At 45.3% G+C, this 14,325-nt stretch overlaps 1 protein-coding gene across 1 annotated transcript in view; it reads left to right on the top strand.

Moving 5' to 3' along the window:
- Positions 1-9,653: 9,653 nt before the first annotated feature.
- Positions 9,654-14,325, top strand: part of Zfand6 (zinc finger AN1-type containing 6) — a 70,363-nt gene continuing 65,691 nt past the window's right edge. Inside the window, exon 1 of the mRNA XM_045145853.1 lies at positions 9,654-9,685. The gene's annotated coding sequence lies outside the window, so the exon portion shown is untranslated. The remainder of the gene's footprint in view (positions 9,686-14,325) is intronic.

The raw sequence follows: 14,325 nt of genomic DNA, 5'->3' as shown, positions 1-14,325 counted from the left end.
GCTGGAGAGATGGCTTAGCAGTTAAAGCCTTTGCCTGTGAAGCCTAAGGACCCAGGTTCAATTCTCCAAAACCTATGTAAACCAGATGCACAAGGGGGCACAAGCATCTGGAGTTCGTTTGCAGTGGCTAGAAGCCCTGGCGTGCCCATTCTTTCTCTATCTGCCTTTTCCTTTCTCTGTCAAATAAATAAAATTAAAATTAAAAAAAATCTTCCCTACATGGACATGTAATAATAGGCCTGGTTTTGTTATTTTTATATAATTAGTATTTTAAAATCTTTTATTTATTTATTTAGAAAGACAGAAAGAGAGACAGAGACAGAGAATAGGTGTGCAGGGGCCTCCAGCCACTGCAAATGAACTCTAGATGCATACACCACCTTGTGCTTCTGGCTTACGTGGGTACTGGGGAATTAAACCTGGGTCCTTAGGCTTTACAGGCAAGTGCTTACATCTCTAAGCCACCTCGCCAGCCTGCATAATTAGTGTTTTTAAATGCCTTTCTTTTTAATAAGTAAATATTAATAGATGTAATCCATATAAACGAAATGTTTTGTCAATTCTCAGCATTTTTTTCTTTTTTAAATTATTTATTTATTTATTTTATGAGAGAGAGACAGGAAGAGAGAGAGGAAGAGATAGATAGAATGGGTGCACTGGGGTCTCTAGCCACTGCAAACAAACTGGCTTTACTTGGGTTCTAGGGAATTGAACTTGGGTCCTTAGGCTTTGCAAACAAGTACCTTAACTGCTGAGTCATTCTCAACAATTAAAAAATTTTTTTTTGTTTATATTTATTTACTTGAGAGCGACAGAGAGAGCGAGAGCGAGAGCGAGAGAGAGAGAGAGAGAGAGAGAGAGAGAGAGAGAGAGAAAGGGAAAGAGAGAAAACAGGCACACCTGGGCCTCCAGCCACTGCAAACGAACTCCAGGTGCATGAGCCCCCTTGTGCATCTGGCTTACATGGGTCCTGGTAAGTTGAGCCTCAAACTGGAGTCCTTAGGCTTCACTGGCAAGTGCTTAACTGCTAAACCATCTCCCCAGATCCTCTCAACAATCTTTAAGAATACAAAAGGAATCCCAGCACTCTGGCAGATAAGGTAGGAATATGACCACGAATTCGAAGCCAACCTGAGTGAGTTTAGAGGTCAACCTGGGCTAGAGTGAGACCCTGCTTCAAAACAAAACAGAACAAAAAAGACGGTAAGAAGGTCCTAAACCCAGAAAGTTTCAGAGCCTTTGGTTTAGGCTTTGGTAAACACATGAGAGGAAACTGAATGCACGTTAGACCTTGAGGAGCTTTCTAAGGGAAATCTCCAGATTTTGCTCTGGCCACACCCCTCCCTGCCCAGCTCCCCGTAGTTAGAAGTGTGCCCTGGAGTCCACTTTGAACATGCAGACTGGTGGACTAGATCCACATTCCCATAAAGCCTGTGCAACCTCCTTACTTCAAAAGGAAGAGTCCATCTCCTTACCCTTGAATCTGGGTCAGCCTTGCGCCTTTGAACAACAAAAAGCAGAAGAGCAAAAGAGACCAAGCTTATGCCTCTGCCTCACAAAAGTTCCATGCTGTAAAAGAACACAAGGAAAGAGGCCCAGATCGGCAGCCAGCGCAGCTCACTGGTTTCCTATGACTTCTTCACAGAGGGCTCGGTGAGGCAGCAACTGAATGCCTGGTCCACCCTGAGCTATGATACATTCTTGGACTGTCTGGCATAAACAACGAAAGGGAGAACGAATTTATTTTGGCTCATAGTCTTAGAGGTGTTTGCTTGGCCCCATGAATTTGGACTGAGCATCATGGAATGGGAATGTGGGTGAAGGAGTTTCTTCACCTCACTGTGGACACCGAACAGAGTAAAAGATAGAAAGCAAGCCGTCCCCAAGAACCTGCTCCCAGATACCTACTTCCTCCAGCTAGGTCCCTCTGCATAATTTCCTCTCCAAATAAGGCTACCAGATAGAAAGCAAAGCCCCAACACATGAGACTTTTGGAGAAGACACTTCTTATGCACACCATAACAAAGGAGGAAATCCTAATGGGCCCATAATCTCTTTCGGGGGGTAGAGTGTGACAGAATGTTCCAAAATTTGTGTTCATATCTGTGCTACTATGCATGTAATAAATATCATTGGATTGTATCATTTAAACTGCTAAATTGATGACATATAAACTCTCAATAAAGTAGCTGGAAATAAAAAAAAAGATGAATTTCTAGCATTAATAACTGCCACCATTAGGCAATCTTGGGCTAACAGGAGGTGGAAGGAAAAACTAGAGCTTGGACATATGGAGCAGCTGTGATGAACAGACACTGAGCCCTCTAGTCTGGATGGGGAAGAGGATGGGCTGGAGGGATAATGACAAGTAGCTGCAACTGACTGGCCATGGTCCACAGGCCCATGGCCATAAATACATGGTTTCTCTTCTCTGCTGGGAGGTTTCACGTGCTTCTGCTCACTGCTCCTGTCCCCTCTTCCCTGTGCAAGTCACTGGGAGGAGGGCACGTCTCCGTCTCTTACCGCCAGATCTCAGCATCCACGGACACAGGCTGGAAGGAAGGGGATGGAACCTTCACTGGATGGATACCAATACAGAATCTTTTTTTTTCTTTTTTTTTATACCTTCTTGTATTAGCTGACTTCTTGCTGGTACAAAATACCTGACCAAGAAAATCATTTTGAGGGAGCAAGGGTTTATTTCAGCTTACAGTTCCGGGTTGCAGTCCCTCTTAGTAGGGAAGGCATGGAGGCAGGAGCAGCTCTTGAACAGTGAGAGAGCAGGGCAGAACATGAAGCCAGCTCACTTCTTTTTATAAAGTCTGGGATCTCAGCGTCTGGATGGTGCTCTCCAAAGTTAAGGGGGAGGGTCTTCCTTTCTTAATTACTCTAATCAAGATCACATAATACCTCACAGACCTGCACAGAGCCTAACCTAATCTATATAATCCCTCACAGATGATTCTAAATCCTGTCAAATTGACAATCAGTATAAACTATCACACCTCACAACAACCCTGTAAGGTACGGATATATCCCTTAATTTACGTGCTTTTCTCCTTCTTTCTTTCTTCCTTCCTTCCTTCCTTCCTTCCTTCCTTCCTTCCTTTCTTTTTTTTTTTCTCTTCTTTTTTCTTTTTTTGGTTTTTCAAGGTAGGATCTCACTGTGACCCAGGGTGACCTGGAATTAACTATGTATTCTCAGGGTGGCCTCAAACTCACGGTGATCCTCCTACCTCTGCCTTCCGAATGCTGGGATTAAAGGCGTGGGCCACCATCCCAGTTTACATGCTTTTCTTAACACCACAGATCTCACAGGAGACACTGTATACATAGTGCTATAATCTTTCAATTTCTCAATATAGATTTAGAATAAAAAAAGTAATGACCATGGAAACCCCGTTTCTGCAAATTCAAAACAAATATAAATGACCATCAACTATGTTAGATGCCGAGTTAATACAATGAATGATAAACCAAAGAAGACCCGGGGTAAAAATACACTTGAGGAAGCAGGGTATGGTGGCACTCACCTATAATCCCAGAACTTGGGAGGCTGAGATAGGAGGATCACTGTGAAATCAAAGCCAGCCTGGGAGTACAGAATGAGTTCCAGGTCAGCCTGGACTAAAGTGAGACCCTACCTTGAACCCCTCACCCTCCAAAAATACATACTTAAGGGAGTGGCAAGATAGTTTAGTTGGTAAAGTGCTTATGACAAAACTCTGAGAACCTGAGTTCAGATACACAGTACCCAGGAACAAATCAGCATGTTGGAGTACACCTGGAATCCAGCACTGGGGAGGCCAAGACACAAGAATCCCTAGGGCTCACTGGCTAGCTAGTGTGGGTTCCTTGAGAGACTTTAGTTTTTAAAAAAAATTGGAGGGCTGGAGAGATGGCTTAGTGGTTAAGGCATTTGCCTGTGAAGCCAAAGGACCTAGGTTCGATTCCCCAGGACCCATGTAAAGCCAGATGCACAAGGCGTCTGGAGTTCGTTTGCAGTGGCTAGAGACCCTGGCATGCACATTCTCTGCCTGTCTCTCCTGTCTCTCTCTCTCTGCTTGCAAATAAATAAACAAAATTAAAAAAAAAATAAGTCGGGCTGGAGAGATGGCTTAGCAGTTAAGCGTTTGCCTGTGAAGCCTAAGGACCCCGGTTCGAGGCTCGATTCCCCAGGACCCACGTTAGCCAGATGCACAAGGGGGCACATGCGTCTGGAGTTCGTTTGCAGTGGCTGGAGGCCCTGGCATGCCTATTCTCCCTCTCTATCTGCCTCTGTCTGTCGCTCTCAAATAAATAAAATGAACAAAAAAAAAAAGTGGAGAATGACGAAGGAAGACACCTGACACTGACTGCTGGCCTCCATCTGCACATACACACACTTGCCCAAGTACTTACACACATAATTAAGCAGTTCAGGGTTACCAGGACCCCCACAAAGTAGACTAAAAGTGGCTAAAAGCAAGAAATGTCCTTGAATCTGTAAGGGGAAATCACATTCTTCCTTACCTCTTTTTCCCTAGAGGAGTCTTCTCAGTCTCCACCTTGCAGGATGCTTGAAATGTAAGAAGAAAGGTCTTGGCTTTCCTTATCACGTCTTCCCTATAGTTCTCTTTCCCTAGAAACCAGGCTTAGGACTGCAAGGTCCCTAAACACCTGACATGGACATTGGACTGACCAGCTCAGCCCCTCTGCAGGCCAAAAACTCAGTCAAAGTCACGAGGCAGTTTTTTCCCCACCTCGGGGGAACCATTTCTGTTGTACAGGAGCTCCGCCTGCTTTCCTTCGCTTAATCTCTATAATAAAATATTTCTAAACTTCACCTCGTGGTTGACAAGATAAGAACCTGGAAGCCACTGACTCAGTGGAAGTTTTATGTGATTGTGTCCATCTGGCACGCTAACTCCTGGGATAAAAGCCAACCAAGAGCTGAGAATGGCTCCATAGTAGCTCTCAGAGACACTCCAAATTTCTGTCTCAACATGAACATGCACATATAAAAACATATGCAAAAAAAAAAAAAAACACTTGAGACAAAATCTCTTAAGAACTTGCTTTCACATGCATTATCATATTAATCTGTAGCACCCTACCAAGGAGGTTTTATTTCCATCCTGGTTAGACTTCTGTCGGCACTAAAACACACACAAGATTTCCATGTTGCTATATGCAGCAGCTAGTTGTGCTGCATTTGAATTAGCAGTTTTGATGTAGTTGATCACTTGACACCCTGTGCTCATGACTTTCAGGCCACTATGTCCCTTACTTCTCCTTTGCCTCCCCTTTAACTCCTGCTCTTGCCTATGAACCCTCAATCCCAAGCCCTGGGACTCATTCCTTGATTGTCACTGTGCTTGCCTCTTGGTTATTCTGATGGCTTAAGAACTAGGATCTAATGATTCTGGAACTTATAGATCCCCCAAACTCTGCCCCGAATTCCAATGTCAAATATCCAACTATGGGCCTGATCTTTCTACTCAGATACACTATTGTCTCCAATTCAAAATAAGTGGATGCAAAAATTATCTCAACTTCCCTCCTCAGATGCACAAGACAAAAACCCTTAGTGTGACCTTTAATCTTTTCTTCCACTACATACCATGTATCATTCAGTCTATCAGAAAGTTCTGTTGGCTTTCTCTTCAAATTATATCTAAAAGTCGTTGACTTTTCACTGCCTCCCTTGCTGTCATTCTGGTGACAACTCTGTTGCAGTTACCTTCTTGTTGCTGGGAAAAAAACACCTGACCAAAGGTAACTGATAGGAGGAAATTTATTTTGGCTTCCAGTCTCAAGGGGAAGCTCCATGACAGCAGGGGAAAGCATGGCATGAAGAAGGGCTAGACATAACCTCTGCCACAGCAGGTGGGAAACAACAGCAAGAGAGCAAGCCCATCTCCGGCAAGTCGAAGCTGGCTATAAATACTCCAAAACCCACTCCCATCAGCACACTTCCTTCAGCAAGGCTTGAAGGAACCTGAGGAGGGGGACCCCACGCTCTGCCCGGATATGGCGACACCCCAAATCACTCACGAGAAGCAGTCTTGATGCAAACTGCAAGAGGATTTTATTCCAAGCGCGCTGGGGCCCACAGTCGTACACCGCACAGGGGTAGAGGACTGCAGAGCCCCGAATGCAGGAACGGGACAGTTTTTATAGGGTTTCTAACAAAGCCTGTGCATTAGACCAATCATTTTTTAATATCAGGAGCCCACGGGGTGCGAGCCAGTCAGTTTGTGCCACTCCATAGTTTCTAACCCAATTAGTTTAATTTGTTCAAGCCCCTCGTGGACCAATCAGTCTCTTATGAGCTTGGTGGTCAGCATTTGTGCAGGTCCTTGGGTGGGGGTAGCAGAGTGTGGTATCAGTCTCCTATGACCTTGGTGGTCTGAGGCAGGCTGCTACAGCTTATGGTGCGGGCTACTAAGGCTTACAGTGTGGGCTATTAAGGCTTATGGTATAGGCTATTTACAGAAACCAAATAAGTGGTTTACTTTATTACTCATTTCCCATCCTTGAGGGCTATCTCATGCCCTTTTTACCTAGTTTTATATTAGGAGCGGGCTCTGATATAATGAGAAGAGGGATTCTTTACTTGCTTTCAACAGAGAGTAAAGCCTGGAGTTTGAGGTATGCAGGGGTCCGCTTAAGCTCCCTTTGGAGCGTGATAGTATTTCTGGGCTTCTGAATTCTTGGGCCTTTCAGGCTCTACCTCCCAAACTGTCACCAAGCATTCGGAGCACACAAGTTCATGGAGTATCTGATTCAAACCACTAAAGTCTCCATCATCTCTCATGTTGGATCAGACAGAATCTTTCTGCCAGAAGTTTCTGCTCCCAACGTTGGTATTCATGGGTCTACTATCAACTCAGCATGTAGAATGAACCTCTGAATTACCTAAAGCATTCCAGGTTTCTTTTCTGTGCTGGCCTGTCACTCAGAGGAAGTCATGGTATACACACTAGCCCATAAGGCCCTTCCTAACCTAGCCCTTCTTCCAAGGTCATGGGGCTCTCTAACACAGGCCGTTTCTCTGCTCCCTGTGCCTGGCTTGAGAAGGTCCATCCTCTCACGCTGGAATGCTCAACTCACAAACTCACACTTGTTTTAAATTCTTATTTATTTGTAAGGGGAGACAGAGAGAATAGAGAATGAATATGAGTGGACATGCTAGGGTCTTTAGCCACTGCATATGAACTCCAGATGCATGTGGCACTTTGTGCATCCAGCTTTACATGGAAATTGGGGAAATCAAACCCCTGTTGTTAGGCTTTGCAGGTAAGTGCCTTAACCACAGAACCATCTCTCTAGTAACCCCCCCTTAATTTTTTTTTTATTTATAACACTTTTACCTCTTATAATTTTATTTACACCTCCCTGTCCCAAGGAGACTTTCCCTGACTTGGGTGCTTTGTGCTCTCAATCTTCATCCCAGCATGTTTTCTTCCATCTTGACAGTCACCAACCACTAGCTTCTCACACACAGGTGTCCTATTATGCTTATTTGCATGTCCTCTGTTGGAACTCACAGCCCATAAAGATGAGGATCTTTGCTTTGCTCAATGTCAGTCTCCAAACTGGTAGAAAATTGAGACCTAGGAAGGTTAGGTATTAATCAAAGTTCTAGTCAGAAAGGTGTCTGAGTAACAATTTGAACCCCAGATAAAACTCTAAATTCTTTCCATATAGTTTAAATACCCAATGACCAGAAACCAATGAATTGTTGAATTCTAGGCTACAAAATTATTCCTGCCACCAACCCCATATTTCACATGTTATAATTTGCCTTTATCTTCCCTCTTAGCTCTATTAATAGTTTCCTGTTTCCCACAAAAGAAAGTCAACCACTTGGACTTTTTCAGCTGTTATAGTTGAGCTTAAAATCTAGTTTGACTCCACCATCAGAGATGACATAGCCTTGGGGAAAATCCCCTTGTTGGGTTAGCCCACTTTTTGCATGTACTGAATACTTCTCAAAAACACACTTTAATATGTGGGTAAGCATCTGCCAGCTTAACAGTTTGCTCCTAGTTCTCACCGTAGGTTTAGCTGTAGATGTTTTGGATGTACACCCTGACCCCGAGACTTGTCAGCTCCAACAGAACATGCTCAATTTTTATAGCCTCTTGGGGCCTCTTAGGGAGTTTCCTTTCTCAGCAGGCTTCTGTACTTTTCCATGTCAAAACCCAATGCCACCTCTTCCTTGAATTCTTCCTAGCCTCTAGGGTCCTCTCCTCTCACAGCTAACCTTTCCTTATCCTACAGGCCAAGAGCAAGATTCCAAACCTGTACACAGTCAACCACACCCCAGTTTCACTCCTGTGTGACTCACTACTGTAACAGCAGGGAGCACTCTTCAACCAAAAAACTTCTGGGGGCACTAAAAAATTCAGTGATGATTTAAATAATACTTAAAAGTTAATGTTTAATTACTTATTTTTTTATTTTAGAAACGTTTTTACTTATTTGAGAGACAGGAAGAGGCAGATAGAGATAGGCTTCTAGCCATTGCAAACCAACTCCAGAAGCATGCACCACTTGTGCACTTGGCTTACATGGGTACTGGGAAATCAAATCTGGGTCCTTAGGCTTCGCAGGCAAGCTCCTTAACCATAAAGCCATCTGTCCAGCCCTCCTATTTAATTACTTTAATTAAAATTATTTAATCATAACATAATATTTTAAAACTCAAAATTAACGCCCCCCCCCCAAAAAAAAAATCCCAACCACCACCATGCCTAACAGGACAGTAAAATTTAAAATTAAAAATTCAGGCCAGCTGGGGAAATGTCAGGCGAGCTACTCTCCCAATCACCCTGGCTCCGGCGAGGCTCACACCCCGCAGCTGAGGCTGGAATCCACGCTGTGGCCAAACGCTTGGATGTGCACCCCTGGGTGCACCCTTGCCTCTCATCTAGCTCCAGTTTGCAAGTCCTGGTTCAGGTCCAGGCAAGCATTCGGACCTCAGACTTTGCCCAGGTCCGCACAAGGTACCAGGGGGCCGGGGCGCGCGAGGCTCGAGATTGCCTCCCACACGCCGCAGGTGGGGCGCAGCCGCTTCCGGATTTCTGTCCCACCCGGCGGCCGCCCCTCCCTGTGAGGTAGCGAGGCCTCCGGTTACGTCACCAGACTCCCCCCCCACCCCGCCTCACTCTCCCGCGGACCACGCCGGACCCTCCCCCCGCGGAGGAAGCGAGAGCCTTTCAAGGGCTGCTGGGGGTGGGTAACCTAGGCAGGCCCCGGGCGGACCTCGGGATTGAGAGTGGGTGTTATTTGCATGTCCCCGCCCACCACACAGGTTCATCCAATGGCTGTGCTCTCCGAGCCGCGGCCCCGCCCCATCCTCTCGCCCGCAGCCCCGCCCGCGCTGGTCATAATTAGGCAGCGGGCTGGGGCTGCCGCGTCAGCGCGCGGTGTCGGCCAATCGCAGGTGCTTCCCGAGGCCGCGTCACAGGCCGAGCAGCCAAACAGAAAAGTTTAATAAACAGTGGACCGGGGGCCGGCGGCGGCTGCGGCGGGGCGGGAGCGAGCCAGGGGTTCGGCGGCCTCACCTGTCCCCCCCTACACACGCGCAGCAGCAGCAGCAGAGGCGGCGGCGGCGAGCGGCGGCGGTGGCGGCGGCAGCGGCGGCGGCGGCGGCAGCAGCAGCAGCAGCGCGTCGGGCACCGAGGGCCGCCGCCAGGTGAGGAGCGCGCGCGGGCGGGCCGGCGGACGGGAGGTCGGCGCCGCCGCTGCCCCGTGGGCCCGGCCGGCCGGAAGCGCGGTGGGCGCGGGGTGAGGCGCAGCAGGTGGCGGCGGGCGGAGAGCGCGGTCCCGGGTCGGGCGGGGTCGGGGGAGCCGCGGGGCGTTCCCGGCGGCTGGGGTCTCTGGGGAGGGCGGTGGGGGGGGGACGGCCGGTCGGGGGGATCCAGTTTGTCGGTGGGGCCGACCGCTTGAGATTTCCGCGCCGCCGCACCGCCTGGTCAAGTTGATGTAAACGGGCGGCGCCGAGCCCCGGCTCGCCGGTCACTGGAACTTCTCTGGGAGCTCCTGGACGAAAGGGCTGGGATTGACCGTCACCGCCCGGAGTGCGGAGAGCAGGGCCCCGGGGTCACCTCCAGGCCATGCACGCTCCCTAGCTCGGCTGCTGGAGGGACGGGAAGAAACGCCACTTTCAAACCAAATGCGGGATTTTTTAAAAATTATTTTTTCCCCTAATTTGCAAACAGACAAAAGATAGAGACAGAGAAAGAAAAACAGAAAGAAAGAAAGAAAAAGCCAGAGCAAACCAACCCCAGATGCATCCGTCACTTTGTGTATCTGCCTTTTGGGGGACACTGGGGAATCGAACGTGGGTGCACAGCCTTGCAGGCAAGCGCCTTTACCCACTGAACCATCTCTCCAGCCCTCACGTGCGGGATTTAATTTAATTTAAAGTAAAATGCCATCAACGTTTGAGGTTAATGGGATAGTAATTACTTCACTGTCTTTACAGCACCCGCTGGTTTGTTATTTCTGGGGTTTCAGGGAGAAGAACACTTTGTAGAATTTACGCATTAACATTTACAAAACGTGTTTGAGGGGCTAGGGCCTCATAGGAGAATTCAGAGACAGCTGCATGTATTAATTTGATTGTAGCCATACTTATGTGTATAAGCGTGAAACATCTCTTTTACAAGGTGAGATTTATTATATTTTGTTGGCTTTATCTCAGAAGTTTTTAAAAAGCAACAAACATGTTTAATAACATGCATGTATAACGATATGACATCAAAAGATAAGACATACTAAAAATGTATGCCTCCTTCCCCCAAACCAAGAATTAGAACACGACCCAAGCTTGCATCTGCATATGAGTTTCTTATCTGGCCTACCCCATTTTACCTCTCTTGCTGAAGTAAACATTCGAGTCTAGTGGATTTTGTGCTTATCGTTCTCTGCCCTTTAAAGAACCCAGTTTTGTCACATACTTGTATCTCCAAACAGTGTGATTTGTAGTTTTTTGAACTTTGGGAAAAGTGTATGGTTGTGGTTCGTTGCATTGCTGTAAAATAATGTGCTTATCTCCTAACTCCTGTTTCTGTAGTGTTTTTATTTTTTTAATTGCTTTTGCCAAGTGTGATCTATGAACATTTCTTCTTTCTTTTTTACCAGCTCTTGTTACACAAGTACAAGAGTTTCTTTAAAGCGAGTGCTGTACATTGCATGAGAAAGTTTTGCTTCACCAGGAATAAAATGGATTGACAGACTTAGAAATAAGCCCAATGAAAAAGTTAAGATTCTGTTTTGTTTAAACACCAGATTCTGTTGCCATAGCTATTGGTTCTTAGGGGTTGAACATTTGCATGAGAAACCAAGATTTCTGTTAATTTCTAGGCACTGAATCCCTTCAAATAACTTGCAAAATGGCTGGCACAATTTGATAATCCCTTTTCAATGGAGAAATGATAAATAAGAAACCAAAAAAAGCTGGGCGACTTGGTGCACATCTTTAATCCCAGAACTTGGTAGGCAGAGATAGGATTGCTGTGAGTTCGAAGCCAGCCTATAAAGGCTACCCAGTGAATTCCGGGTCAGCCTGGACCAGAGAGAAACCCTACCTTGGAAAAACAGAACCGGACAAACAGACAAACAAACAAAAAACCTTGCTGCCTTGCAAAGTAAAGCCACCCTTTCTCTCTTTCCCTTTAAATTTCTTTCAAGTTTCCTTCTTTCTTTAGCATGCTCTTGTAAAAGGAACCTGTCATGAGTTTAGTACTTTATCTGTAAAATTTCTCAGCTGTTAAGGAAGGTTTAGGACCCAGGTGGCACTGTAGTTTGGGAGGATGACATATTAATGTGTGGTGTTACTCCAGGATCTGCTTACCACACTTTTAAGTATGTTTAGGTTTAAGGATCCCCCATGGCATGCTTCCAGATAAATGATGGAGCAATATTTCCCCTATTTTGTGGAGGGGGTGGTGTGTAAGTAATATAACTGTAGCTTTGAGTGACCTGTTTTTGTTTGAAAGCATGAGAGAGGAGCATTTTTAGTATTTGCAGCTTGCAGATAGATGTTTATGTAGGGCTGTACTACCCTGCTTTCAAATTATTTTCAAATTTAATTATTCAGCAAAGGAAGTGTGTGGCAGGGTCCTGGGGAAGGCTGTCCCTTACTTAACTTTTCAGAATGAATAGATACAAAGAAAAGCCACTTACAGTGCAATAGATAGCAACTGCTAACATTCTGACCCTTGTATCTTTGGTCTTTGTATATTCTAAACTATTGCAAGTTTATTTATTATCATCCTTTAAGATTTTATCTTTGTCATATAAAAATGCTGACTCAAAACATATGAACATTTTAAAGATTTTTCATAAGCATTGTCAAATCTTAAAAAAGGTAGGGTCTCTCTATAGTCCAGGCTGACCTGGAATTTACTATGTAGTCTCAGGGTGACCTCGAACTCAGGGCGATGCTCCTACTTCTGCCTCCCGAGTGTTGGAATTAAAAGATATGTGCCCCCATGCCTGGCAAATCTTAAAGTTTTGACCAAAGTGTGGGGTGAAGGTAGTGTCTCACTGTAGTCTTATTAGCCACTCTCGAGGCTGAGGAAGGGGGATTGTTTTTTAGCCCATGAGTCCTAAGAGTTCTAAACAGTTAGGCTTGGCTCCACCCTCAGAATTTACCCTAAATATGATCTATCTCAACACCTTTGTTTTCTGTTAAGATTCTAATAGTCATCTAATGTTTATTGTTCCTTCAGGCTTTGCTCCCCTATGGTCTGCTGTGGCTGATGTTGTGGGAAGAGCTCATTTCAGTGTGCTCATTAAATGATGGTAGCTCCAGGCTCAAAGTCTTCCAGTGAATTTTCAATGCAGAAAATAAAATTTGAACTTTTTACTGCAGATTATGTAACCTGCAGCAGCACTGCCAATAAAAAAAAAATGCAGGTCAGACTAGGAAATACATTAAGGAATTTAAAGTTTTCTGATAGCCACATTACAAAAGGGAATCCTGTGAAATATATTTTATTTAGTCCAAAATGCAATGCTTCCAGCATATACTGAATTTAAGAAATTATTCATGAGGGTCTTTAACTTTTCATATGTTGTCTTCCTGATCAGATGTGTCATCCACTTGCAATATCTCTTAAGTTCAGTCTAGCTGTGTTTCACTGCTTGTGGAGCCACATGTATGCAGTGATTACTGAATTGGGTGGTGCTACTCCATCATTTCCAAGCCCACCTGCTTCAGAGACATCTACCACTGTTTTCTCCTTTGTTACGTTATCTCCACTTGTCCTGGCATTTTGAGATTCTTGGGGATGCAAAGTTTAGTCCTGTAAAATTGTTACTTTTCTTAAAAAACTCAACCATATTTCTCTCAGGCACACTTTTTAAGAGATACCATTCTCTGACCAGTGGGTCACCTTACTTTATTTCTCTATAGCCCTATCATCTGAAATTATTTTACTTGGATATCATATACATCTCCTGTTAGATGTACAGTGGTGAGGGCAGGGACTTCCTCTTGCTTACACTAGATCCATGTGTTGTGGAGGTGCATGCCTTTAATCCCAGCACACGGGGAGGCAGTGGTTGGAGTATTGCAGTGAATTCGGGGTCATCCTGAGACTACATAGTAAATTCCTGGTCAGCCTGGGCTACAGGGAAACCCTACCCGGAAACCCCCCCCCCACACACACACAGTGGAATTTTAGGGAGTCTGTATCATTCCATTTGTTGTAGTTCTCGTAGCTGGGACAAAACATTCTATCAAAAACAGCTGATGGGAGGAAAAAGTTTATTTTGGCTTACATTCTCCAGCAGAAACTTTATGATGGCAGGGGAAAGCATGGCCTGAACAGTCTGGACATCACTTCTGCCATAACAGGTGGAAAAGAGCAGCAAGAGAGTGAGCTGGGCTGTGGCAAAAGAGAGAGCTGGCTATAGCACCCCCAAAGCCTGCCCTCAGGAATACACTTCCTCCAGCAAGACTACCTCTGAATTTGTCACCAGCTGGAGACCAAGTACTTCAGAACACATGAGTTTATGGAGGACATCTGATTCCACCATACCATCTTATGCAAGTGCGGTAACTTAAGTAGTCATCTATTTATTTCCCCCTTTTAAGTGCAGTGAGGGTCATCTTTAGATCTTTGGATGTGTCCCGTAAGTAGAATATGGTCTCATCTTAAAATTGTCCCAAGAATATTTAAATCTTTTACTAACTGTTGCTAAATGTCTGAAAGGTTTGACCAGTGATGGGTGTGGAGCTCAGTTGGTAGACTGGTAACCTGGTACTCAAGAAGCCCTGGGTTACATGTTACGTTCATATCACTTCATAAACCTAGTATGGTG

The sequence above is a fragment of the Jaculus jaculus genome, chromosome 3 (genome assembly GCF_020740685.1).
Source record: "Jaculus jaculus isolate mJacJac1 chromosome 3, mJacJac1.mat.Y.cur, whole genome shotgun sequence".
NCBI classification, from domain to species: Eukaryota; Metazoa; Chordata; class Mammalia; order Rodentia; family Dipodidae; genus Jaculus; species Jaculus jaculus.
The sequence above is the reverse complement of the archived record's forward strand: the minus strand, read 5'-3'. Positions and strand labels throughout refer to the sequence as shown.